This window comes from Chelonia mydas, chromosome 10 (genome assembly GCF_015237465.2).
Source record: "Chelonia mydas isolate rCheMyd1 chromosome 10, rCheMyd1.pri.v2, whole genome shotgun sequence".
NCBI lineage: Eukaryota > Metazoa > Chordata > Testudines > Cheloniidae > Chelonia > Chelonia mydas.
The window spans coordinates 19,129,253-19,156,660 of NC_051250.2; the positions used below are offsets into that span (position 1 = coordinate 19,129,253).

General features: G+C 43.1%; 1 long non-coding RNA gene across 1 annotated transcript; it reads right to left on the bottom strand.

Moving 5' to 3' along the window:
* Positions 1 to 27,408, bottom strand: LOC122461944. The gene is made up of 6 exons (XR_006284222.1): positions 27,116 to 27,408; positions 26,434 to 26,556; positions 24,920 to 24,976; positions 16,611 to 16,711; positions 15,086 to 15,277; positions 1 to 811 (listed from the first exon to the last, which is right to left on the bottom strand). It is a non-coding gene; the product is annotated as an uncharacterized LOC122461944 (long non-coding RNA).

Consider the following 27,408-nt stretch of genomic DNA (forward strand, 5'->3'; position numbering starts at 1 on the left):
TTTCTGCAATTGCTCTAAAGTCCAATTATTACATAGTAAATATACCCACTGAGGTTGCCTTATTGTCATGACAAATCAGCTACAGATACATGGAAGTAAACTGCACCAAAAAGGCAGGTTGTAAATTGAAGAATTTGGTAATGTGACACCCCTAAATCCAGCCACAGATGCAAAAGATTATCACTTTAAGTGGCTCTGTGTAACAGGAAAATTCAGAGTAACCTGGATGCTATCCTAGTAATTTTGAAAAGATAGGGAAAAAAGAAACTTAAAGGCCAATTTCTCAGCCTAAGTTCACTTGCTTTTGAGCTGCTCCAGCAGCATGAAGGGGACTTTAAGCTGCCTAGAATGAACAGATGCAGAATTCCCAGCTTGGATGAGTGTGAATTTGCCGAAAATTCCAAACAAGAAGACAGTGATACCGGTACGAAAGGAGAAACCTCAGGTGGGATGAGATATTTGCCTGTCTTGCTGATGAATATGACTCCATTTTTTCAAGGAAGTCCATAATCTAGGAGATGCTTCCAGCTCCTCAATTGCTCCTGGATTTCCAGTTTGTCTTGGTAGCTAGAAACTCCTTTTCCACCTGTACCTCATTAGATGATGTAGCTCTTGCCACAGTAACTCATGCCTTTGTGAACTCTTGGACTGGTTTACTATAACACACACTCCTCTGGGAGACTGCTTGGACATTTGTGCTACTGGAGGCTATAACCATCTGCATCCATGGTAGAATCTGCCAGAAGGAATACTCAGCACCTCTGCTGTGGTGGTGCTTATTTTGTACATTTATATTCTGAAACATTTCATACTGTAGGGGCAGAAAAGGCAAATGCAAATGAACAATTCAGCCACATAAATAAACAATTCAAGGAAACCAGGGCCCCCCAGTAGACACTCAAGTTGTTTTTGCCACAAGAGTAACCTTACCAAAAGGTACCTACCTCAGTAACCTTATCCAAAAAGGGAAGGATATGTATATTACATTCCATGTAAATCTCCAGATAATCTAATCAAACCTCATCTTGCATGTAAAAGGGTTGCATAGCATAAATTATCTGACAGGGCCACAGTTGCTATTTACCTCAGATCAATTACAGGAGCAAATTAATAACCAGCACTGTAAATAATGATGGATAATACTATGCAAATGTCCATGTATCAATAAAGCTATATTACTGCAATGCCCATGCTGTCGGATAAAAACGCTCAGACATTTATTTTGCCAAGGTGGAAACAGTTACCATATGCTGGTGTTTGGGACACCATCATCATTGCTTATTAAATCGGTAAATTTCTCGAGGAGAAATTGAGACAGAACCTTTAGAAGGTAAGCAGTGAATATTTTCATTGCCGTCTTAGTAATGCAATGTGCATTTTCCAGTAGACAGGAAAAACTAGTTTTAATAAGATGCCAACATGACATTACTTGTCAACTTTGGGGGTTGTTAAAATCTTTATTGAGTATGTGACGCTTTGGGGATAGTACTCTCCTTTGCGCTTTAATTTTGTACTATTCTAAGGTAGTTGGTATAATTATTCAGTGTGTCATAGTCTGTGGTAGGAGCATCCAGGGTTTTTTTTTTTACAACTTCTACATGACTGGCTGATAAAAGAACAAAAGCATGCATATCTATATGTGTGTGTGTCCAAATGCTCCATTTCAGGCCTTTTTGTTTGGCCTTTGCTGAGGTGAAGTAAACCCAGCCCTCCTAACAGAATGTTCAGGGGAAATTTTTGCAACATTTGTTTCCTTCTCTTTAGCTCCCTGCTGTGGGCTCCCTCGTGAAAAGGGGTGATCTGGCTGAAAGCACGGAAACATGCCCTGCGGGTACAGTCCATTCAGCTAACTGACCTACCAGGATTGGATCCCTCAAAGGCAATCTGACTGTCTCTTTTAAAGGCATTTTCTCTCTCTCTCTCTCTCTTCAGAGACCATCTACTCTCTTCCCTTTCCCTCTGCACTTCTTTAATTTACTGCTTGAATGTACGCATGCACCATCACCCTCTGCTACTCAGTGGATAAAATCCATCCTTGCTATAATTCTACTGGCTTCATTGGGCCTACACCATGATGAATTTGGTCCAGTATGTTGGATTAGATGTGATACTAGGGACATGTGATTATTTTAACTTCTGTAGGTAACCCTCTAGATGGCATCAACCATAATGTTACAGGGCAGTTTGGATCACATCCAGTCCACTGGTACTCACTGAGCAGTAAGCACACAGGAAACTATCACCCCTCTTCCAGTGCCTGCAGATACTCCAACATTTCCAAATTGGTCAGTTCTTGGCTTCAATACCCTTCTTTATTCTTGAGCCCTGCTGCTTTACACCTCTTACTAAGGAAGTGTTCTTCACTCTCTGTGCTGCCAGGGTCTTGGAATAACATCCCCCTGCTTCTACAGTCATAACTGCAGAAATTTTTCAAAACCCAATTTCTGCTCCTAAGGGCTTGGGTATACTGTGACATTGCTAGATCCATTATTGCATTGGGGAGTTGTAGTCTGAGTTTGGAAAAACTAAAATGAAGCAGGGGAAAAAAAAGTATAAGTAGATGGATGTCACAGCTGAGTCAAAGGCCCCTTTACTACAGCTGTTTATGGAGCTGCATGGATTGTTGTTTTAAATTAAAACAAACAAACAACCTTAAACAAAAAAACCTTCGTTAGATTTTCCTCTTTTGGTCTCAGCCTCTGCTATTCCACAAACTAGTGATGAGGAGGGCACTCCTGCCCCTGAATGCACCTGCACCCTTTCTTCAAAGCCCAGCTGTGCCTCCAACTGCTTTTAATGTTGGATTAGAGCGTTTGAGAACTATGTCCTTATTTCCAAACCAAGAAAACATGCTCCTCTTATTCACTGCCTTGGAGCAGATAAATGATAAATATGATAATGCACCCACTGCGTTTCAGAGGTTTGTGTGTGTGTCTAAAGTAAATATGGTAGCTGAACACTATGCATTTCACCAGCATGAACAGAAGCTAGGGGTATCAGCATATTGCTGCTTTAAAGGAATTGATTGTCACATGTAATTTTGGCAACACGGCAGATGAAATGATTCAAGATCAGCTTGTGAAGAAAATAATTATGTCCCATATCAGAGAACACGGACTACTTGAATTGGACCCGACATTACAGAACACCATAACCATTGCTAATCACATTGAGTCAGTTACGGTGGAGGCAAAAACAACAAGTGCAGGTGTAATCCAAGCCATGCAATCCCTACAGATGTTTACTACAACAAAGCAGTTGAAACATTACAAGGGCAATGCAAAGGAGAAGTTAGAGGCGCAGTGACTTCAAAACACAGGAGGAAAAGTATGCTACTGCTGTGGATCTACACAACGTGTCCTGCAAAGGCATTTCGGTGCAATCACTGCAAAAAGACCAGACATTTTGCTAAGGTACCCCGAAGCAACAAGCCTAATCAACAAGTGTATGCAATTACTGTGCCTGACATTACTGTGGGTTTGTCTATGCTACCGCTTAAGTCAATGTAACTTATGGCGCTCAGGGGCGTAAAAAAGCCACCGCCCCGAGCAACGTAAGTTACATCGACTTAAAGCATTGTGCACACCGTGCTATGTGGGCAGGAGACACTCTCCTGGTGACTTGGCTTCCGCCTCTCGTTGAGGTGGAGTAATTATGCTGATGGGAGGATGCGTCTGATGCGGCTGCGCCGATGTAGTGCGGTAGGGTAGACGTGCCCTATTTTGAGCATGGACGGAAGGGGCTCCACATGCCTTGTGGATACAATAATGTGTGCTATTCATGTTTCTGCTACCGAAGGAGAGACTCCCCAGGCAGTGGAATGAATGTCAGACAATGGCTCTGCAGTTTCTATACTACCTGAATTGATTTACTTGCAATACTTTGGATGCGTGACACTTACTGAACCAAGCTTACGCCTAGTGCACTACTTGATGACCCGCATTCTTGTGCTTAGTTGCTTGCCTGTAACTGTGACTTCTGATGTAGAATTCTATATTGTGCACAGGGGTACTCCATTCTAAGCAGAGATTTGTTTGCCGCACTACATATGCAGTTAGTCAATGAGGGCATTTCTTCTACTCCACTTGGCACCACTACCCACAAACTCCAGTCTCCCTGCTTAATGAGGATGGGAAAAAGGAGCCTTTGGCTGTGTATTTGGATTTGTTCACAAAATTAGACTTCAACCTAATGTGACACCCATACGACAGAATTTGTGCCATCTAACATTCTCAGGCAGGGAGGCGGTATCACAAGATTTAAAAATAGCTGGTACAGAATGATATTATTGAAGAGATTGCACAGTGGTGACAAAAGAAGAAGACTGGCATTCGTCTCTGTGTAGACAAAAAGGAGCTTGATATAGCGGTTGTGATTGACAGTCATCCACTTCCACATATGGAAGAAATGTTTGTGGAACTCCACTGCACAAAGATGTTTCCTACTCTTGATCTATAGAGTGCATGTCACCAACTTATGCTACAGGAGGACAGCAGAGATCTCACAGCATCTATTATGCATGATGGATTATTCTGCTTGAAATGTGTACCATATGGACTAGCATCAGCCCCCAACACTTTCCAAAGAATGATGTCAGTGATTCTAAAGAACCAGCCTGGAATCAGAATGAAACAGCATCTACAGGACCTGTATTGGTGGCTGGGAATAGATGCTCAAGTTGAAGCAGTTATAAAAAATATGCATTGCTTGCCAGTTACATGACAAGATGGTGGTGATCCATGCCACCATAACAGACTGTTCCTCTTTCAGATGCAGCATGGGAAAAAGCTTGTCATTGATGTTATAGGTACATTTGACAATGCGCTGAGTGACTGTTGCTACGCTATCACCCTGTGCAACTAATTCAGTAAATGTCCAGAAGGGGCATTTATGTCCCAGAGCACATTTGCTACAGTGATCAAGTTCTTGTTGACAGTCTTCAGTAGGAAAGGGCACCCAAAAAAATTGGTGTTGGACAATGGGCTGTAATTTATCTCACTGGAATTTGAAATTTTTCTTTCAGAGAGGAACGTTAGATATAGAAGCTCACACATGTATTAACCTGAGGGTAATGGGGAAATATGAATGATTCAATATAAGTTTGACAGTATCCAGACAATATAAGTTTGACAGTATCCAGACAGCTACGCTGGAAAGAAAAATCAGCGACTACCTTCCCTACAGATTTCTCACAAATCTACAGGGCTACACCCCATGCCACAACATAAAGCTCACCTGCTGAATTATTGCATGGCAGAGAGATGTACACTAAATTAAACGCTGCTGGATTACAAAGACCTACATCGGATAAATCGGTACAGCCAGATGCAAGACAAATAGTTCAACATAAACAGCAAAAATATAAGACCCATACAGATAAATGTTGTGGGGCTAGGGAACCAAAATTTGAATGTGGTTCATTTGTAAGAGTATGATAACCTGGAATATTATGAAAAGGAGAACATAAGTTCAAATCACCACTGAAAATTGTTGCCAAAAAAGGACCATACACTTACACGCTGTCAGATGTTCAGGTATGGAATGCTATTCATCTTGTACCTGCTTACCAAGAGTGAAGCAGAGATGTTTCAGATCTTCTAACTGGTCCTGATTATTTTACTTTGCCACTAACACTATAGATTAAACAATAGGACACTGGGCCTGACAGACATGCTGTCAAAGCCAGATAGCCACCTGTAAGCGGGGGAATAGTCCTGCTATTGTGGGAAACTTTCCTGGCTTCTGCACTACCCTGGTGAAGTGGGCTAGCAAAAGGATCTGAGTCCTCACTCCCACTTCCTTTACCCAGTGGCCTCCTTGCCCTTGAGGACTCCCCTTCCACTCTCCTGTCTGGCAGAGTCCTCGTAACCCCAACAAGGCTGGGCCCAGAATTCCTGGGGGGCTCGACCCCCAACCCTGCTCTGGTCACCTAGGACAGAGGCTAGGGTGTCCCCACTCCGGGTACTCTCTCTGCACCGGGCACTTCTCTGACCCACTGACCATTACATACAATTTAAAGCAAATGCAAGTTATTTAATCAACAATTAATTTTAAAAAGACTAAGGAAAAATGGGAAAGGTTAAGGAAACACACCAACCCGCTCTGTGGCAGGGAACATCACAAACAGTGTCTCTGAAATGTCAGGGCAGTTCACAGTCTGTTCCTTAAAAAGAAAAGGAGTACTAATGGCACCTTTTTCATCAGATGCATCCGATGAAGTGAGCTGTAGCTCACGAAAGCTTATGCTCAAATAAATTTGTTGGTCTCTAAGGTGCCACAAGTACTCCTTTTCTATTTGCTAATACAGACTAACATGGCTGCTACTCTCAAACCAGTCTGTTCCTTGTAAGTCCCAGGCCTTCTTCTCAGGCCCTGGCTGTGCTGCGGGGATGCTGTGGGTTGGACACTTGCTCTGGTGGTGGCCACACGCTCTCAGGCTCTAAGTGGTAGGACCCTTCTTCCCAGTGTCGCCCTCGCCCTGTCGGGGTTACAATCCAAGTCTGGCCTGCAGAGCCTCTTGGCTGAGGCATCTCCCTGTGCTGGGCCCGCTGCCCCTCGCTCTCCCCAGCTGCTCACCGCACCCAGCTCCGGACTGCTCCAGCCCCAGCTCCACCACTCTGTCTCTGCACTGCTGCTGCTGCTCTGCCTCCAGCTCCCTGGGCTGCTTCTTTGGCCCCTCTGCCTCTGGTTGCTGCAGCTCTGCTCCCAGGACAGGTCTGCTCTGCAGGCTGCTTCTGTGACTCTGCTCCCAGCCCTGACCTGCTTCGTGGGCTGCTTTTCTGGCCCCTCCAGCTCTGGTTGCTGCATCTCTGCTCCCAGGGCAAGTCTGCTCTCTCTGGGCTGTGCCTCTGGCTTTGGGGCTGCAGCTCTGCTCCCAGGACAGGTTCTGCTCCCTCTAGATCTGGCACAGCTCTGCTCCCCAGCTCAGCTCAGGCCCCTGCTTTCTCCTTAGCTTGGCCCCGCTCTGTCTGACCCAGGCAATTCCAGCTCCCACGGAGGACAGGACCTCCCTGGCCTCCTGACTCTCTGATTAGCCTGCCCGCCCTCTCATTCAGGCTGACCTGGAGCATTGGCCTCTCCCCATTGTTCCTGGGGACTATCAGTCTCAGGGTCCTGATTTCCCATCGACCCTTCCCCTTTTAGTATTGGGAGCTAGCCAACCAAAACACACACACTGAATGTTAGTAAGGGGGCAACAGTCCTCTTACACACCTATATGGACTAGAGACTTACATAATTATTAAAGGAAAAGGGATTAGTTTTCAATTATAACTAGAATTCTAATTGTAGTTACATAAACAATAACAAAGAAGAAATGTTATTTATTTTCTAATTACTTAATTGGTGTTTAATATAGTAGCAAAGTATTGCATTATTATTGTTGTGAGATTGGATTTGTTCTTAAAATGAGGGGAAAATGTCATGTTGCTAGATCCAGTATTGCATGCTGGGAGTTGTAGTCTCTGAGTTAAGAAAAACTAACAGGAAGCACGAAGTGTTTCATACGAACACCTAGTTACTTCCTATTGCATTATTGACTTTTTTGAGAGCATGGATATAGCTTAACCCTATCTTATGGAATGCTTGCACCATGAGAGACAGAAAAGGAAATGCCCACAGAAGCCCCTATCCAAAGCCCATTTAAATCAATCTGAGTCTTTCCATCAACAATGGTCAGGCCCAAAAGATTGACTCTCTTATTGGCATCAAGACTGAGAAAGTTTGAAATCCATATACAGCTAAGCTGATTCAAAATTTACTTGAACAAACTCTCTCTCTATTTGATTGCTTAAACCTTGTTCCTACCATCTGAGGATATTTTCTTACTTCTAGCACCATTGTTGTCAAAGAAAAGCTGGAACCCTGAGATGTTCAAAGACTTTTTTTTTAACCAAACTATTTTAACTAAAGTATCTTTTATGTCAAGGCTGTGTTATCAGTGATGCTTTTTCATCCCACAGAATATTTCTGTTAAAAAAAGAAAATCAATAACTAGTGATAGGAAGTGAATTTCAGCCTCAGCTTAGCAAATACTTCCATTCTCCCCCCCCCCCCCCCCCCCCCCACGCCCCCAATAAGACCATTTTTGTGTCTCCATCAAATCTGGAGAGTTGTTTACCAAAATATGCTTCTGTATTTTGAGAGGTATAAATATTGGCTTGTCGTTTTTACAAACCTGTAGTTAAGAAGTGTATTTATTTGATAGTAATGTGACTGTCAGGTGTATTGCCAGCTATTTCAGAACAAGTTAACGCAGTATCTGAAAGAAGATGTTTGCAAATGACACTTGATAATATATAAAGGAATGATATTACTCTTAGATTTTTCTGAGATGGTATCTTCTATCTTAGGTACTTACATGGCTTCCAATAACATAGCACCCGAGTACCCCACAAGCTTTAATGTATTTATATTCAAAACACCATTGTGATGCAGGAAAGTACTATCGTTTCCATTTAACAGAGGAGGGACACATATTTAATGACTAAAGATACAGGTAGGCACCTACTGGGATTTTGAAAATGCCTAGGTGCCTAACTCCCATTGAAATCAAATGGGAATTAGGTGCCTACGTACATCGTTAGGTGCTTAAATACCTTCGAAAAGTTGACCCAAATTAAAACTTTTAAATGCTCCTAAATAATAGCTGCTCAGGAATTCTCATAATACAGATTTCTCTCCGACCAAGATGTGTGGTGCATCATGGGAGTCATGTGACTCTGGATGCATCATGGGTGATGTAGTCTGGCCAGAGAGCCTGGGCCATAGGGAATAATGGGAGCAGGCTCCTGAACTACAACTCCTAGGAGGCAACGCATCATTTTGGGATAATGCTGTGTAAAATTGAACTCTCTCAAAACGAAGTGTTTCATGTCAGTTCAATACACTGCAATGACTCCTTTTTGATTTCAGGAATTTAGTTTTGAAGTTTTCAAATCAATTTTTTTATTTCAATCCCAGGAAAAAATTTGAAATTTCAACTTTTCACCTCAATCTGGGATGAAAACAAATGTCAAAGCGTCAAAATTTCCCATGGGACAGAAATTCTGAGTTTTGTTCAGCTTTAGCCTAGCTCCCATTTTCAGAAATAACTAAGGCACTCAGGAGCCTAATTCTCGTTGAAAATCAGTAAGCACTGGGTTCCTAAGCTAGATCTATGCTTAAAAATGCCACAGTGGCACTGCTGCAGTGCTTCAGTACAAACACTCACTATAGTGACAGAGGGGTTCCCCCATCACCATACTTAATCCACCTCTCTGTGAGGTAGTAGCTAGGTCAACAGAAGAACTCTTCAACTGACCTAGTGCAGTCTACACTGGGGGTTAGATCGGCTTAAATACATTGCTCAGGGGTGTGCACTTTTCATACCCATGAGCAGCACAGCTGGGTCGACCTAACTTTTCAGTACAGACAAGCCATAAGTGTTTGTCCCTTTTGAAAATGAACACCCTAACCACTGGACTTTGATTCCTCCCACTAGTCCATCCCCTTTTTCTATCCTCCCTCTCTATCTTGGTACAGTATTAGTGTTAGCGTGGATGAAAAAGCTGAACACATTTTTAAAGCTGTACTCTAAATATCTGGCCATGCTTTTCAATTGCCATCTATTACTAGCAGAAGTCACCATATACTTAGTTTGACAATTGGTAAAAAGAATATATATTAATTAATTGGAATGCATTTCTAGCCTGACAGAATGGTTGCTGTTATTACACCAGTTCTGTAAAAGAGGGGAGTCTTGTTACTAATTTTCACTCAGTGCAACCTCTAATCTACTCTGACAGCTCCCAAATAAAACATTCACTATAAATCAGGTTTTGAAGGGAAAAGGACAATACTCGTGAACAAGTGGTAAATGTTCATTAAATTTCCCTTTGAAGGTCGTATTCATATGAAAAACTAGTAATTGCCATTGATGTAGGTGTGGTATGTTATAAATTTCATGAAAATCCTATGGTAGCTCTGCCTTAGTTATATCTGCTTGAGATAATATTAGTGGTTTGCTTGTAAATTCACCTATTTAGTGAGCAGCCAGTTTGTTTTGCTGTCACTTTTGTACGTTGTATAAAGGATATTGATTTTAATCTGTCGTGCAAATTATTGTCCCAGTCCTGCAAAGAGAACCAGTCTGGCAGGCCTCTGTGTCTGCATGGAACCCTACTGAAGCCAATGGGCCTCTGTATGGATGTGGAAGGCTGAGGCCTGCATAGTTCTTTGTAGAATTAAGATGTCTAAGTAATTAGTTGATAAAATGTATTCAGCATAAACCAGTCAGGTTTCAGCTGAAATCCCATATAAAACATAGCTCACACCCAACTATATATACCATAAATCAATTACGTGAGGTTATATTTGCTATGGGATGGTCCAAAGTCCATTGAAATTAGTGGGTTCCTTACCAGCGACTTCAATGTGCATTGAATCAGGCCTTGTGGAAGCAAAGGTCAAGAGGGATCCAGTACCATGAGATGTATTTATGAGTTTCTGTATCTTTGAGGAATTCAGCTGAGTCAGCTAGGCTATGCAAGCTACATAAAGTTGCCCTTGAAGCCTTCAGCTGTGGGCATCTAAGTCTATGCACTCAGATACGGACTTTGAGTTGACTGGGACAATGTTTCTTAGGCTATTGAATTCTTAAATCTATTAGTCTGTAGGCTTATCACAAGAGGATTTATGGCCCTCACAAACTCCAAGGCATCTCATGTTTGGATAAAATGTCATCAAATAGCTCCAAAACTAAACCACCACACTTCCCAGAAATAGACAAAAAAACTACACCTTGGTGAGATCAGCAGAACAAAAGAGATTTGAAATTTCAAGACCAACCCATTCGTTTTTAAATGAGGCAACAACAAAAGTAGGACATTTTTGGAAAAGTGAATTTTCGAAACTCTCACGTCCCACGTATCTACACTGACTAATCTCCAGTTTTGTTTTGTGACATTTCAGTTTGTCATGGGAAGCACCACTCACCGCTGGTCTGGCACCTCCTTCTGGTCTCTGAGGGTTAGCTCTAAACTTTCCTCCCTCTTCCCAGGGAGTAAATGTCCTTTCTCAGCAGCAGCCCCATCTCCTGCCAGCTACCTGGCTTTATACAGGCCCCGCCTGCTCCGGCACAGCTGAGTCTGCTTCCCATTAGTTCCCTGCTCCCCAGCTCCTCCTCTAGGGGCAGCCTGCAGAGTTCATTGGCCTCCCTGGCCACTTAACCCATGTACAAAGCTATGTGGGGTGGACACCCCATCACAAAGTTGACTTGCCTTACATTTGGCAAAGTTAAAGAGTGGACCAAACAGTGCTTTAAATGGAAACCTAGTCAAGACAGACAGGTAAGCCAAAGTAAACAGGAAGCCCACAGTGCTTTTGATTTAACGGCAAGTAAAAAAAATTAGTTCTGCTGAGGGAAAGATCTAATGAAAGCAGCCAACAGTTCAGTTACAGACTGCTCTTTGAGGAGCTGTGGTACAGTAAGGAACCCAAACGGCACTGCTAAGGCAGCTTCTGAACAAGAGTAGCTTCTATTGAAACATATACATCCCCTCCCACTCCCCCTCCCCATACTTGAGCACCCCTTTCAAAAATCCTTTTGGTATAACTTACGTTGACCGAAACTTGAGTCATGCCAATGTAAACCCTGATGGAGGTCGCTACTGTTAGAAAGGCTGGCAGGTGCCACAATCACTCTTACAGCAATGTGGCCAGCTCAGCCCAAGCTTAGGTGAGGCTCATGGGTAGGAGTCATGTGGGCAGATGGGGACTGATTCAGCATATCCAAAGCAAAGGTCAATCCAGCTAATGCCACAAGGGACAATGAGAGTACTGCTTGCCCTCCTTTGGAATTAATAATCCCCCAGATAGCGCAGGGACCCTCACTTGTGTATGCTAGACTTTTTAACCTAGAGTTAGTGTTCTCTAGGCAGTTTGTAGCTTTCAGACATCTTAGCAGGTTGAAATACAGACTATGGGGGATTTTAGGACGTACCTTGACCTGTTAACACATGTTAATACTACAAACTGCCTTGTCTTCACAAGGATTTTCCCTTGTACTAGTTACCACATGTTAGCTAACTTGAGGTAAGAACTCCCCTTTTTCCCTAGTTCAGGGAGGTGTTATTTATACCTCACTGCACCAACACCAGTGAATCTCATATAGGCTCAGACCTTCTCACAATGGGATTGTGTTTTCTTAGTAGATTGTTGTGACAGGATGTGCAGGGCTATGAAGCTGAACTTAGTCGTGACACTGTTGCTGAAATGACAGACAATGACAGTATAATGCAGGTGGGAAAGAAAGCAAGGGGGGAAAGTTGAGAGTAGAAGCCAAGCATGCATGGATCTAAGGAAGGCAGAAAAAAAAGGATATAATCATTAATTGCTTTTTCATGACAGTAAAATAATGAGCTCCTATTGGTTAGATGCTGCTCATTAGATGGACACAGTCTTCAATGTTTAAAAAGGATTCTGGAAGGTTTATTATTGTGGGGAATTATCAGAATGGCTCCCTCCAAGCTCTCCCTCCTGCTTCACATTCCTTTTCTTTTTCAGATTTCCATCTTTTCCTTTAAAAAGTAAACAACAAGCAGCCCAGGTTTGCTTTTCAGAGCTGAAGGACTCATTAACCCTCAGAGCAGGGAGTGGGAGGAAAAGGACATTATGGTTAGACTGTTTGATTGCAGTAAAGGGCAAAACTATTAGCAGCATTAATGCAGAGAGATGAGAAACTTCAATATGAAGGTATTAAAAATGCACACAATATTGATCGACAGACTTACCATAACTATGTAGTAGAACAAGCTGATTCAGCTGACTGTGCTTTCAGACAGTCTGGGTGATATATCTCCCCCAGCTCATGAAATACAGGAGTCTGGCTGTAAGAATATTGACTGACAGCTTCATTTTAATAATTTTGCTATGGAGCACTAGAACTATTCTGTCCATCACTTTATCTGAAGCTCAGTAGAGGCCTGATCTAAAACCCATTGAAGTAAATGGAAAACGCTCTTGACTTTAGCGGGCTTTGGATCAGGCACTAGCTTCCATTTGTGAAAAGATGACGGGCCCCATTTGTGAAAAGATTTTCAAAGGGCAGTTAGGTGCTTAGCTCTCACTGGAAATTAATGGGATTTGGGGTTCCTAACTCCCATTTGTGCCTGTGAAAATCTTCCCCTATATACTCACAAAAGAACTACATTAAAGGAGCATGAAGGGGACAAAGTCAAGCTCTCAGAAGTTGGGAAATGCCAGAATTAAGGTTGCCTGTGCAATGAGTCCCTGTCTCAGTTCTCTCTCTCTCTCTCCTCCCTCTCCATCCTGTCTCCCAGACCCACTCTCCTCACCTACTCAATTACTCTCCAGTCCTCAGGCTTCTGATTCCAATCCCAGCGTTCTTTCCTGCAACTCCTAGTCTTACCTTTCTGGATTGCCCGGTCCAAGTTTCCCCCAATCCCAATATTTTTGTCCAGCTGTTCTCAACCCCCCACTCCTTGTCCCGTCTCCTTTCCAGCTGTTCCAAGTCCTACTGCTCCCCACTAGTCGCATTCCCCCTGCCAACCCCCTCTGATCTCTCTTTCTCCCCTCCACCCATGTTCCCCATCCCCACTGGGTCCTAGTCTCCCTCCCCAACCTTCTCATCTACTCTCATTGTCTCCACATCCCCTAACTCCTTGTCCCAATCTCTTAGTCCAGCGAGCCAGGTATCACCCCCACACCTATGCTCTTTGTGAGGTTTGTCTGTCCTCATCCCCACATTCTTCCCCAAGTACACTGGCTGCCAGTCACCTGATTTTCCTCTCGGTACACATTCCGTGGGAATGGTGTACATGCAGTCCAGTCAAACGTATGAGCTGTGAGGAGATGAAGCATACTCCGTGCACATGGAATCTTCGGAGCTTTTAATTGCTGAAATCTAAGTCTCTAGTGAGCATGTGCAAACTGAGAGTTTTCCAAGTTTTATAACTTGGGCAGATTTTTCACGGGAACAGCAAGAGGCACCTCTCTGCCCCAAAGCATGGGAGTGCTAGATGTTTCAAAGTAAAGGCCCCCAGAATTTTTTAAGATTGCAAAACTGTATTTTCCTTTCACTTCATTTTCAGAAAGGGCTGAATTGTTTTGGCTGAAATTTAAACAAACGAACAGGCCAGATGGTTAAAGTTATAAGCAACAGGTCTTATATGGAAAGTGCTGAGCAACCTTAATAGGCAGCACTACCAGTTCCACTGATAATTTATATATTAGCATTCCTTTCCTATGGTGTCTACATCAGCCTTTACAGCTGCTGCAAACCATTATGTTGCTCTTGAGGAGGCCTTCTACCAGGTTTACCTATTTTCCCCTTTACTTCATTGTTATGTAACCTTGACGGTCAAAGCTACTGAGCTAAATATACATAGGGACAAAGAATGGATCTATGTTGCTAAAGTGCCATTACCTCTTCGGTTTCAAATAACTTCGAGAGGACTTTTTCTTTGAACCTAGGTAGGGCTTGATCCAAAGGCCACTGAACTCAGTAGCAGCACCTCAACCTCGATGACCTTTGGATTAGCTCCCACGCCCCCTAGCCAAAAAAAGAAAAAAGCTTTTCAAGAGATGGTGGCATCTGATTGATTCTGTCATTAGAAGGAAAAGGAGCACTCGGGCACTGCTAGTGTCACTCCTCCTTCCTCCTTATTTCAACCTTTACAGTTGCATTTTAATGTCATTCCTCATTTGTTTTCCCTTAAAGATTAAAAGGTTTACTCCCCTTTACCAAAGTCCCACTCCTAGAGATTTAATAGATACTTCATGTCAAAGGATCATTAATGGGACCAGAACAAACTGGTTCTATTAAAAATTAAAACTATTAAAAATTGCCTATCTGTGAGTGCTAATTTACAAGCTACTACAGTTAATTTTATGACAAGATGGTATTTGGAAAACAGGCTGAGAAAATAAAGGGTGAGAGGAGGGGAAGGAGAGAAAAACAAAGTACAAAGCTTATCAGGTGAATATGTTAATTATGCTTGAAAATTCTTAGTTGCCTAAGCTGCTGTTGACAACAACAACAAGCTTCCTAAATTATAAATGTGTAATTTTTTTAAATGGCGATTACCGTTCTAGTTGCTCCTTCTTCTTTATGTTTGTTCTTCTTTGCTGCATTGCATAATTGGAGGAATACCAGGCATTCTGAAGACAGTGTTATCACTTCTTACTGAATGCTTTATGAGCTTATTCCAATGAACACAAATAGTGAGGTGCCTGGAACTGTGTGGATGGTTGAACCCCTCGACGATGACTGTCACTTCTGATAAAACAAAAAAATATATAGTGCTGCTCGTGTCAATCTGCAAAACACAGGGTGCCCGGAAATGAGATCTAGGAGCACCCCCAAGAAATCTCACTACCTGCTATTTCATGGTACTAGTTTTAAAAGTGTAACGGGGAAAAGGACTTGGATGCTGAGGTGCAGAATATGCTCATAAAATTTGCAGGTGGGAAGGTTAGCAAGCATTTTGAAGGACCCGATTAGAATTTAAAAAAAAATCTTGATAAATTGGAGAATGTGTCTGAAATCAACAAAATGAAATTCAATTAAAAAAAAATTCAAAGTACTACACTTAGTGCTTGTCTTCACTACTGGGGTAAGTCAACCTAAGTTACGCTACTCTAGCTACATGAATAATGTAGCTGGAGTCTACGTAACTTAGGTTGACTTACCCCAGTGTCTACACCATGCTGCATCGACAGGAGACACTCTCCGGTCGACTTACCATACAGCTCTCCGAGAAGGGTAATACCGGAGTCGACCGGAGAATGCTCTGCCATCGATTTAGTGGGTCTTCGTTCCTAAGGGCTTGTCTTCACTAGACCCACTAAATCAACACTCGCTGCATTGATTGTAGCAGCGTCAATCTCCCTGGTAGTGAAGACAAGCCCTTAGGAACGAAAAGTCAAATGCACCAATATAAAATGGGGGATAACGGTTAGGCAGCAGGACTGCAGAAAAGGATCTGGGGGCAATAGTGGATCACAATTTGAAAATGAGTCAACAGCGTGATGCTGTTGTGAAAAAAGCAAATGTCATTCTGGAGCATATTAAGAGGAATGTCCTATGTAAGACATGGGAGATGATCATCCTGCTCTACTCAGCACTGGTGAAGCCTCAGCTGAGGTATTATGTCCAGTTTTGTGTGTCACACTTAAAGAAAGATGTGGACAAACAGGAGAGAGCAAGGAGGAGTGCAACAAAAATGATAAAAAGTTCAGAAAACATGACCTATGGAGAAAGATTTAAAGAACTTGGCATGATTAATCTAGCGAAGAGAAGGCTAAGCGGGGACCTGATAACAGTATTCAAATAAGTAAAAGGTTGTTATAAATAGAACAGTGATCAATTGTTCTCCATGTTCACTGGGGGTAGGACAAGAAGCAATTGGCTTAGCTTACAGCAAAGTCAGTGCATACATAACTGAAGAAAGCCTATAGAATCATAGCTCTGCCAGACAAAAATAAGCAGCTGGGAACTCAGCCATTGCATAATTCCATTGAAGCCATTCAAGTAGCACCAGAATCAAATTCATCCCTCTCATATCTATGTGAGATTCTAGTGAAGTCAGTGGGAAGCTGCATGTGCATACCTGAAAGCAGACTGTGGCCTGTTCTCTTCTCAAGTGCATACGCATTTCGGTCCATAGGCTTGATCCTGCACAGCTGATTCAGGTTAAACTCCCACTGGCTTCTATGGAACAGTAGGATTGGGGCATATGACATTACAAAGGCACAAACTCTTACAACTCCACATCCTCTTCCCCACAGGTTGTGCGCGTGCATGCACACACAGCACTTACAAGAAATTCCCATCTGTCCTTTCAGCTTTCATTCAAAAAAAAAAAAAAAAAAAAAAGAGCTAACTATGATGCTCCCACCTCCAACCATACTAACAAGAGTTGTGTGTCTCTTTTTGCAAGTAATTAGTGTTTTAATTGGGGCAGGGGAAAGGAGGGAGGATTAGAAACTGCATCATGGGATGGTTGCCAATATGCTTGCTACAGAAATATTCCAAGGGTCCAAGTACACAGAGGGAGTCCACTCACTTCTGGACACTAGTTCACAGTTCACTAGCACACACACTTTGGAATAGAAATTCATCTAAAACACTCAAATCTGGAGACCACTAAGGTGTGAGGTGTTCTGGAGCTCAGTTTTGCAGCTGGACGCCATCACTAGATTTTTTTTCCCCCTGTGATGGTGACAGGTAAGTAAAAAAATAAAATTGCTAATGAGCTATGGATGAATTCCAATTACTCTGCCACAACTCTTCACTGCAGGAAATGGCTTCCAGGTTTGAAAACCATCAGATACCTTGGGGCCGTATCGTGCCACTGATTCACAAGCAGAACTCCAGTGTGCAAGTAGAATTCATTTCTTACCGATACGCTGCACCAGTTAAGGGGTGGGGGCACTTGACCCCTCACATGACCCGCCCTCTCCCCAGCCCCCCACACTCTCCTCCTCCCCTCCCCATTATCCATCCCACGTTAGCTGGGTGGGCGGGTGGGGGGTGGGGGACACTCTGTCCTCCTCCTGCTGTTCTAGAGACTTCTCCACCGCAGGGCTCTCCGGAACCACAGCAGCAAAAGGAGCAGAACGTCAGGCAGCCCCACGCTGGCAGCTCCTCCAGCACAGCTGTACTGCCCCCAGCCCTGTCCTCCTTGGGGCTGCCTACAGACCCCAGACAGGAGACGCTAGATGCAGCTGCGGGGAAGGGCTGGGGGCGGTACAGCCGCACCGGAGGAGCTGCCGGCATTCTGCTCCTCCTGTGTCTTTCCGGTATGGTGTACCGGCTATAAATAGCTTACTGGTATGGCATACCGGACCATACTGCTGTACTTGCACCACTGGAGAACTCCTAGATTAAATCAATGGACTGAATCAATGGCATGACATGATCCGGTTTTTTAAATATTCAGGTTACTATCCAGCCATTCAGCAAAGCCCCCCCTCAAATAAAATTCTCCCTGCCTCAGCCCTGCTTCCCCCACTCACTACCCTGGGACTATGACAGCTCTGTTAAAATGCATAAAGGAAGCCACAGATTTAACATGGACAAATGCTGAAACAGCTCTGAGTGAGAGCAAACCCGAAGGGATAGAAACAATCGTTAGAATCATATTTGCACTGAGAAATGTTAATGTTCAGGTTCGAGGCTTCAGTGTTCTGCTTTGTCCTAAATCAACCTGATCACCTCTCCTGCCTCCTTGTCTATCACAAACCCCTGTGCCCTTCCAGTTGGGCCAGCTATGGGGATGAGGTGAGATGAGAATAGGCAATGTGTCCATGCTTGGAGCTGGATGGGTATATGTGAGGGATGCTAGGGGAGTAGTGGATGGTTTCCTGTTCAAAACAAAGAAGGGGAGGAACCAGTGGTAACCCCCAACCAAGGCTGCAATAGAAAAGGAGACAATTTTTTTCCTAGGGCCTGGAGTTATTACTACCACCTACAGAGTTCTGTCAGCATGTACCATGTCATGCTGGAGCAATAAATGCCACATTGCATGTTTGGCAGCATTACCTAAACCGTACCAGAGGCTGTACTAACAGTACTATGGAAACCTCCCCACCCACCAAAACAGAGGAAACCCCAAGCCAAAGTATATTTCTTCACAGTGCAGTGGATTTTCCTTCATTACTAGTCTGGGCTTCGTTAACTGCCTTGTGCACAAACTCTGCCGCAGACTCTGTTTTGGGGAATAAAGGCAAACCTCCCACCATCATATCCAAATCTGACTGCGTTCCCGCTTTAGGAAGAGTCGCTGGACCTCAAAGAGCTAATACACATTTCATGGTTTTGTACGCTAGCCTCTGAAATGGCTATTTCTGTGGCAATGAACAGAAGTCATTGTACATGTGCACTGAGTGAAACTGAAACCTCTTCTACTGCAGGCTGCTGCTAGGACTTGGCATGAAATATTAAAAAGAAGCCTTCATGCCTGGAGTCTTTACTGGGTCACCTTAGAATTCAGCAAGCCTGTAAGCTCAATCTTCTCCCTGGGGCGTAATTAAATAAGGGCAAAATGTTGTGAACCTGCTAATGGCTTCTCATTGTCCAAAAGGAAATAGCTGAATTCCCTGGGATGCTTGGTCTGATTAAGAATAGCACTTGCTTGACTGAGGTACTTCATTTGGCAGTGAGGCTAACAGTATATAAGCTGTGGAACTGAAGAGCGTGAAAGAAAAACCACCTCAGAATTTGCTTTTGCAAAGGAGAAGAGCAGTGAGGTTTAAAAAAAAAAAAAAAAAAACTATCACAGACTATATGTTCATGTTCTCTTTGGAAGAATTTGGTCCAGATTCGGATTTCACGTGTGCTAGTATAACATTGCAAAAAGAAAAGGAGTACTTGTGGCACCTTAGAGACTAACCAATTTATTTGAGCATGAGCTTTCGTGAGCTACAGCTCAAGCTCACGAAAGCTCATGCTCAAATAAATTGGTTAGTCTCTAAGGTGCCACAAGTACTCCTTTTCTTGTTGCGAATACAGACTAACACGGCTGTTACTCTGAAACCTGTAAATATAACATTGCAGTTACTCTGCTGAAAATCAACAGAGTTACAAAGAATTACACCAGTGCAGCAGATCTCAGGAATCTAGTTCATAAAGCTGAAAACTAATATTTGATCCAACAAGACATAGTTTAACTCAAAAGTTGTGTATTGGCATATGTCAACCTCTAAGTATTGGGGGATAGGAGGAAACTTTCTCTGCGGGCAGATTACTGCACAGCTGCCTACTGGAGGGTTTCTTGCCCCTTTTCCTGAAGTGTCTGGTGCTGATGAGTGTTGGAGACAGGATACTGAACTAGATGGAAAATGGGTCTGATCCAGTCTGTCAAACTCTATGTTCTCGTTGTCTGTGTGGTACAAGCAAAAGTGGAACAAAGCTGTGCTGGGAAGACACACATACACACACACACACACACACACATACACATCCCTATGAAAAATAAGTTGCAAGGTTTCAATGGCCCTTTTTTCAGATGTAATTATCTTCAAAGTAATTATCTCTGGAGGAAGATAACTCTGCTCCATTACATTACGCTAGCGTTATTTTCCCTTTCGGAAGCAGACAAAGCAGGACTAAATCTTAATACAAAGTAGCATGTTTAGCAAGTGAAAAAACACTTGTTCAATTATAAAAGAGCAGCTTAATTTTTGCTGAGGGACAGGAATTGAGAGACTGAGTAATGGCCATAGTTTTTTCATTTGGAGAACAGAGCTTCTTTGGATACAGTTAGTAGCACTTAAATGGCAGAATTAATGGTACAGCAGGATGCCTTTCCAACCTACATATGTTACTGATGGGGAAAATGTGTGGAATTATACATAGAAGTTATTAAGATTTATTTCCACTGTCCACAACATGATAGCCACTGTTTATATACCCAGGAAGATACAGCCAATGTCGGAGAAAACTCAGCCTCAGAAGACAGGCAACAGACCAAGGCTGTGGGATAAATACAAAGTTATTCTTTTATAAGCACAAAATGTACTATACCCAACCACCCAGCTCCTTAGCCATTATTAGTGGGCAAAGCATTGCAGGTGTTGCAGTAGAGATGGGCATTGTGGGTGGATTTGAAAGAGAAAAGGGTACTTTCAGACCAGACGAGGGAGGACATTCCATGCATAAGGGGTAGTATGGCTGATGAAGCAAAGAGGGCCATGGGAGAAATGTGCGGAAAGGGGGCCTGCATAGTTGGCAGAGTGGAGGAGATGGGAGCAGGGGTATGAAAGGGACAACAGCAGATGAGTAAGAAGGGACAGGGTTGTGAAAAACCTTGAGGCTCACAACAAGAAGCTTGGCTTGCAGTAGTAGAAGAGAAGCCAGTGGAGAGAAGCAAAAAGTGTGTGTGGGAGGTGTCATGGCCAGAGTGATTGCTAAGGATGATTACCCTGACAGCATCATGTTGTGTGGCCTGAAGGGGGGCAACATAGGTGACTGAGAGACCAAAGAACAATCCAAACAGGCAATAACTAGGGCCTGGATGAAGAGGCTAGTTCTTAAAAGTGTTGAATTGGAAGAAGCGGGAAGTTCTGAGCATTTTCTGGATGTCCTGGGGACAAGATAGAAACAAGTCAAAGATGATCCTCTCCGTTATGGGCCTGAGCGATGGGGAGGATGGCATTAAAACTGAATGACTTCTTCAAACCATTTCCTTTCCTCTATCAGTGCTGATTTGTTTGCTCTATATACCTTAAACCTGGAGAATTAACATACAATTGTCAATTTCACTTTCGTTTCCAGGCAGTTTCACTTTCAAGTTCACCTGCACTATCCCAATGCTGTGACGTTTGAGGGAGGGAACGCTTGGATTTAAACAAAGAACAGTTGTCAATGAAAATGTAAATAATGGAAACATTTACTGATATTTGTTAGTAAAACCCTATTTTTGTTTGGGCTGGTTCTTGATGAAATACAAACATTTTGAGTCTGAATTATGCACTTCCCTGTACATTTGTAACAGATCTTTCTGCCTCTTCTCACCAGCAGCAACCCTGGAAAATCCTGTCCTGACATTTGACACAGATGTCATAGTCATAGCACACTGGGTGGAGACATGAGGGGAATGGTATTGATTCATAAAACAATGCAGAAGAGACTAGCTCACTGGCAGCTAACCCAGCTCTCTATTCTCTCAGCAGTATGGATTTGTAGCTGCTAAGTATGGGTTAGATGTATAAATATATGTTTAGCTAGAACCAGCTAGCTGTAGTGTGGAAAGATATTGTATGGAAAAACACAGAGAAAAATTCAGTGAGATTCTGATTTTGATCACACAGATGTAAATCGGCACATATTCTACCAAAGCTGAACAAGCAATATTGGGGTAACAGTGGAGGACACAGGATCTGAATCAAGTCCTTTGTGCCTGTGATTTCATTAGAGTCGGTTTAGCTAATGACACATTTACATATAATTTTTGCAAATTATTTTCTCTACCACTTTTGACCAGTTCTAACAGACATCTGCTTTTTTCCTTATTAACACCTTTGTGACATCATTGACTTCAACAGATTTCAGAGTAGCAGCCGTGTTAGTCTGTATTCGCAAAAAGAAAAGGAGTACTTGTGGCACCTTAGAGACTAACCAATTTATTTGAGCATGAGCTTTCGTGAGCTACAGCTCACTTCATCGGATGCATAAAATAAATTGGTTAGTCTCTAAGGTGCCACTAGTACTCCTTTTCTTTTGACTTCAATAGAGTAACTCCTAATTTACTGAGTGTGTATGAGAGCAGAATCAGGCCCAGTATTATTTACTATTGGTATTCCAGTAGTGTCTAGAGGCTCCAAGCAGGCTCAGGATACAGGTACATGGTAAGAGAGTCTCTGCCCCAAAAAGCTTACAATTACATAGACCAGTGCTTCTCAAGCTATCTGATGTGGGGGACCAGCAATTTTTTTTTCCAATGTGTGCACAGACCGGCAGCTGATGGCTCACGGACCACCACTTTGAGTAGCACTGACATAGACAACACAAAGGGTAGGAGGAGAAAGATGCACTGACATTTGCCCAAGGTTACGCAATAGGTCCTTGGAAAAGCATGATCGAACTGTGTGAGTAACCATTAACAGAACCCAAATTTTGAGGGGGTTTGAATCCATTTTGGGGTGGGAGGAGGGCAGTTAGAAAGATGGGCTATTTGGAAAACTAAGATTCAACCTGAGTTAGATTTTGAACAACCCTAAAGCTCCAGAGGTTTGATTCAAACCCATCCCTAGTTACCAGAGATGCAAAGGTAATAACCTTGGTATCCAGCCAAGAATGATAATAAATCTTCTATAGACTTTTGGGGCATGTCACAGAATTCTCTAAAGCATCTTCTTTCAAAACCATCTGATTCTGGGAGCTGTGGTATTATTTTGCATTTATACTACATGGCCCATCTACCTTAACAAACATTAATTTCAACTCATGGCACACCACTGAGGTAGGCAGTAACCTAATTTTATAGCTGAGTAGCCTGAGGTTCAAGCAATTACGTGGACTTGTCCAAGTTCACTTAAGTCAACTTTCTGCTGCCCTAATTCACCTTGAGTAGAATCTTAATCCTCAAATACTCCTATAGAAATCAATAGGAGCCCTTGCAGAATGAGGTACTACTCAACGTGAGAAGGAGTGGCAGATCCGAACCACTGCAAGTTAGAGTCAGCTCTGGGCATAGATCCCAGGAAGTTCCGATTCTCCTCTCCCTTATACCAGTTTCACATTGAGCTTAATGGAGCAACTTCTGATCTACATTGGAGTACATGAGAGGTAAATCGGAATCAAGCCCCTCATCTCCTTCTCTAATCACCCAAGGCCCAATTTTTCACACATTGCCACTGGTGTAAATCAGGAATAACTCAGTTGAGGACAATGGATTTACACCGATGTAAAACAGACATAACTGGGAGAAAATTTAGGCCTTCTTTTTCCTACCAGTACCTTTTTAATTTAGAGAGAAGCAAAATAAACTGGAAAGCTCAAACACAAGACTGCATAGATACTGGTGTATCTAAATACTGTAAGCCCTGTGTGCAGATACGTGTCTACAGGACAGTCTCCTTGCTGTTGTGTGTCGGCATCATTTATCATCAATGTCTCTAGCAGAATGCCAGCCCTCCTGCAGGACCTTTTAATGCTGCTTTAAAGGCTCTCATGAAACAATTTTCTATCCCAGCAAACTTTGGAAATTTCATTAGACCGCAGGAAATTATATCAGTCAAAGATGCCACCAGAGGCCTGTTTGGGAAACCTGAGCTGCACAAAGCCACCCTGCCCCACAGATATGAAAATATCTCAGTGTCATCCTCTCTACCGAGCCCAGCATAACTTACTGAAGCACATGGGCCCAGCTGGCTGTGAGGTGGAGAAGGAAGGGCTCCCCCACCCTGCAGCCCAGAAAGAAAATGTGTCCTGCAAGATTTACTGCAAGCGGCTTATATCTTCAACTTGGATGCTGACGCTGTCTTGGTCTGCGACTATCCAGGCAACTCCCTTGACTACATAATCATTCTGAACCTGAGCATGTGTAATGACCCTCCAAGTGGGTAGCCAGCAGGGTTTGAATCTTGGACCTTAAGCACTAAAGCACAGAACACTACTGCATGAACAAAAGGAGCAACTCCATTACGTGGGCTCCAATAATAGGCTCTTATCTTCTGTGGATGAGGTGCTAGAGGGGAGATATGACCCACACTTTAAAGCGTGTTACACATATGGATGGACTAAAGCACATCCTCACTTGTTTTTTCAGCAACAATTCCACAAACAAGCAACTGAATGTGGGAACAAAGGGCAGCATTAGTATGGGGCCAAAACTAGCTATCTACAGAGGGCCTCAAATTGGAAGGAATGCTCACAGGTATGGGGTACATGGTCTGGGTTTGTTTGCCTCCCCTTAAAAAGTAATCATTTTAAGAAGCCATAGACTCTGATTAAAAAATTTTAAGCCACCTACAGCAGAGTTTGTCATCTCTGGCCTTTTATCTTTGCACATCCCTAACATTAATAAACTCTTCATTGAACCAAATCCTATTCTTGTTGTTTTGGTTGGCGAAGACAAGGAAAATTCTGTACCTTTAATTTAGTTAGAAGAGATCTAAGCAGGAGTTTTCACTATCTCTAAACTCTATCTGTCTAATCTCATGGTGTAGAAGAGTTGCGATCCTACAAGTACCATCCCCTTCTTCAAGTCTCTTTTGAAACCACTCCTGCCTCTGCGGACGTGCACACACCGAACTGCTACTTTTCTGTTTGTGACTTCAGTTTATAAACACTGCAGGTCAGCGACTGTATTTGCTTGCTTAGCATAATGAACCTGCTACAGAGTGTAATATGCAGTTATGTCACAGCTATGCCAATAATACTAGCTGAAGTCCTGCTAGTTAGTTTGCTACTTACGTTATTGGGCAGTTCAGATGTCTCTTCTCCTGTCAGACACAAGTGGTTTTTTCAAGGCTGTTAATGGAGGAGTTTGGAAAGAAAGTGAATGTTAATTGCCTGCTCAGAGTCAAACAGACTTCCTCATTTACTTTTTAAAATTTTAACTGCCTGACTTGACATTAATGTGAATTAACCAGCATCCCATCCTGCTACCCCACTGCCATTAATGCCAGTGCAATGTGCACTATAATTATGATATATTATATTACTGGCAGCTCATCTCCATATTATTCACCTTTTTTCCCCAAATTGGTCTGATGGTAGGATCACACATTTCCTAATTAACACCTTTTTATGGTTCCTAATGAGTGTGTTGATGTTACTCCTTCAGGCTGCTTCTCTTATAATAAATTCTTGTGGGTATAACAGACTCCAACCGTCCACTTTAATTAAGAGACAGATGTCACTGACTCACTTTCATTTAACACACACATTTTTCTCTGGATGTTAGCAGGATTGGGGGGGAGGGGGGAGGAAAGGATGTTTCATCCTTTGACTGTTTCTCCATTATACATGTCACATAAACCAAACAGGGCTCTGGGGAAACACAGTATTTTGGAAAGGGAAATAGGAAGCAATACTAGGAATAGTGCTGTTTGGAAGAAGACCAGCCTTAGACTTTCTGAGAGAAAAAACTGGGCTAAGAAAGTGAATTATGGAGAGAATGGAGACTAATTAGAGCGATCAGGGAAAGAATAACTGATCCTTTTAACAATAATTATCAGTCTCGCCTACAGTTCTTTCTGAAGATCCACTAGTATCCAGAGTTTACCAGCTGTGCTCACTGGATATTTCTGGGACAAAGGGCCTGAGCCACAGCCCACTGGAGTCACTGGAAAGACTCTGACTGACTTTGATGGTCTTTGGATCATGTTCCCGATATTGAAGAGATTCCATGTTGGACATGTTCATTCAGAAAAACAGCCAAATAGCAGAGACAAGTTTTTTGCAGAATGGATACACAATGTGTGCCAAAGGGAACATTTCAGAAACTTACTATCATGGGCTTTTTTAATTGACAAGCAAAATCTAAACTAACCCTTAAAAAGAAATCACTGTGAAATGTGTATAAACTTCGTAAGAGCAGATTTATTCGTTTAAGAGACCCTGTAATCACATTTCTCCTGTTAGTACACAACGCTGTCATAGGCCCAATATTTTTATAAGCATATTAGGAAAGTAAATTTTGTCTTAATTGTTAAAGCTGGAATGTAGGACGCAGAGTTTAAATTACAAAGGCTCAGTTTATAGTTTGCTTGTTTTTTAAAGGCAATTTCTAAGCAATAACTTTCAACAAACAAGGATGTTTTAAAACATTGTTTCACGTCAGGCCAGATCCTCAGCTGATGTAATCAGCATCACACCACTGCAGGCAGTGATGTTAGGTCAATTTTCAGCAGCTGATGATCTGGCTTTCAGATGGCATTCAACAACAGTCCCTACACTGGCAAGGCTTGGGCTTTCTTACTTACATTTCTCCAGTGACAGTTACAGTCAGGTTCACTCTCTTCCCTGTAGTCAGATCTTGTTCACATTGGTATTGATTAATGGAGCCCAGTTCTCCCCCGCCCCGCACATTGTGTCATCATTTATACCTTTGTAAGACAAGTGCAAAGTGCTAGCAGTTTACACCCCCTGTGCAGAGGGTACAAGGTTCAGGACAGGACCATACTCTGTGTTCATAAGGTCAGGAACCTGAATGTTACTTGCAGTCCCTTTGACACTTGCAATTTGGTTTAGAGGTGTTGATTGTGTGAGAAAATCAACCAGATGCAAATAAAGACGTAATCTGTGCCCATACAGATCCCTGATTGTTCCATACAAAGAATGGATTTCACTCTCCCCAGCAGCTTGCACCCTGGGGTAGATCTACCCCCCACCCACACCCGACACTGGGGCTCAGCACATGGGTAGAGCTATGTACCTGGAGTCCCTGTATCTCCACACCAGATTTGGATGCTGTCGTGGGGTAGGTACACCCCATCACAGGGACCGGGTCACATATGGGGGGAAGAAGGGAAAAAGAACTGAATAGCAGTTTGTCAGGTCCTATGTCAGTGACACTGACTACAAATGTGGCTGCGCGGCCTAGTGGCCAGAGAGTCTGTACGCGGCCCTTTTGCTCAGGGCAGTCCCAGTGGTGGGGGTGCTCACCACCGAGTCAGCGGGGATCCTCCCTAAAACACACTGACCAGTTCCCCCTTTCACTCACCAGAGAAGATTCTAAGTCTCCTGGGCTGCTTCCTCCCCTTTCTCCCTCAGTGAAGCTCCACGTTTCCCCCGGGTCTGCAATGGCCTAGCTCCCTCCGGTATGGTCTCTTCCTGGGGCTCATCAGTCATTCTGGAGTCTGTCTGAGCCTCTACATGCCCTGCTCCTGGGGTCAGGGCCTGCAGACTCTCCCTGGGGAGAGCCTGCAGTCTGCGTCCTCTCCCTTCAGCAACCTGCC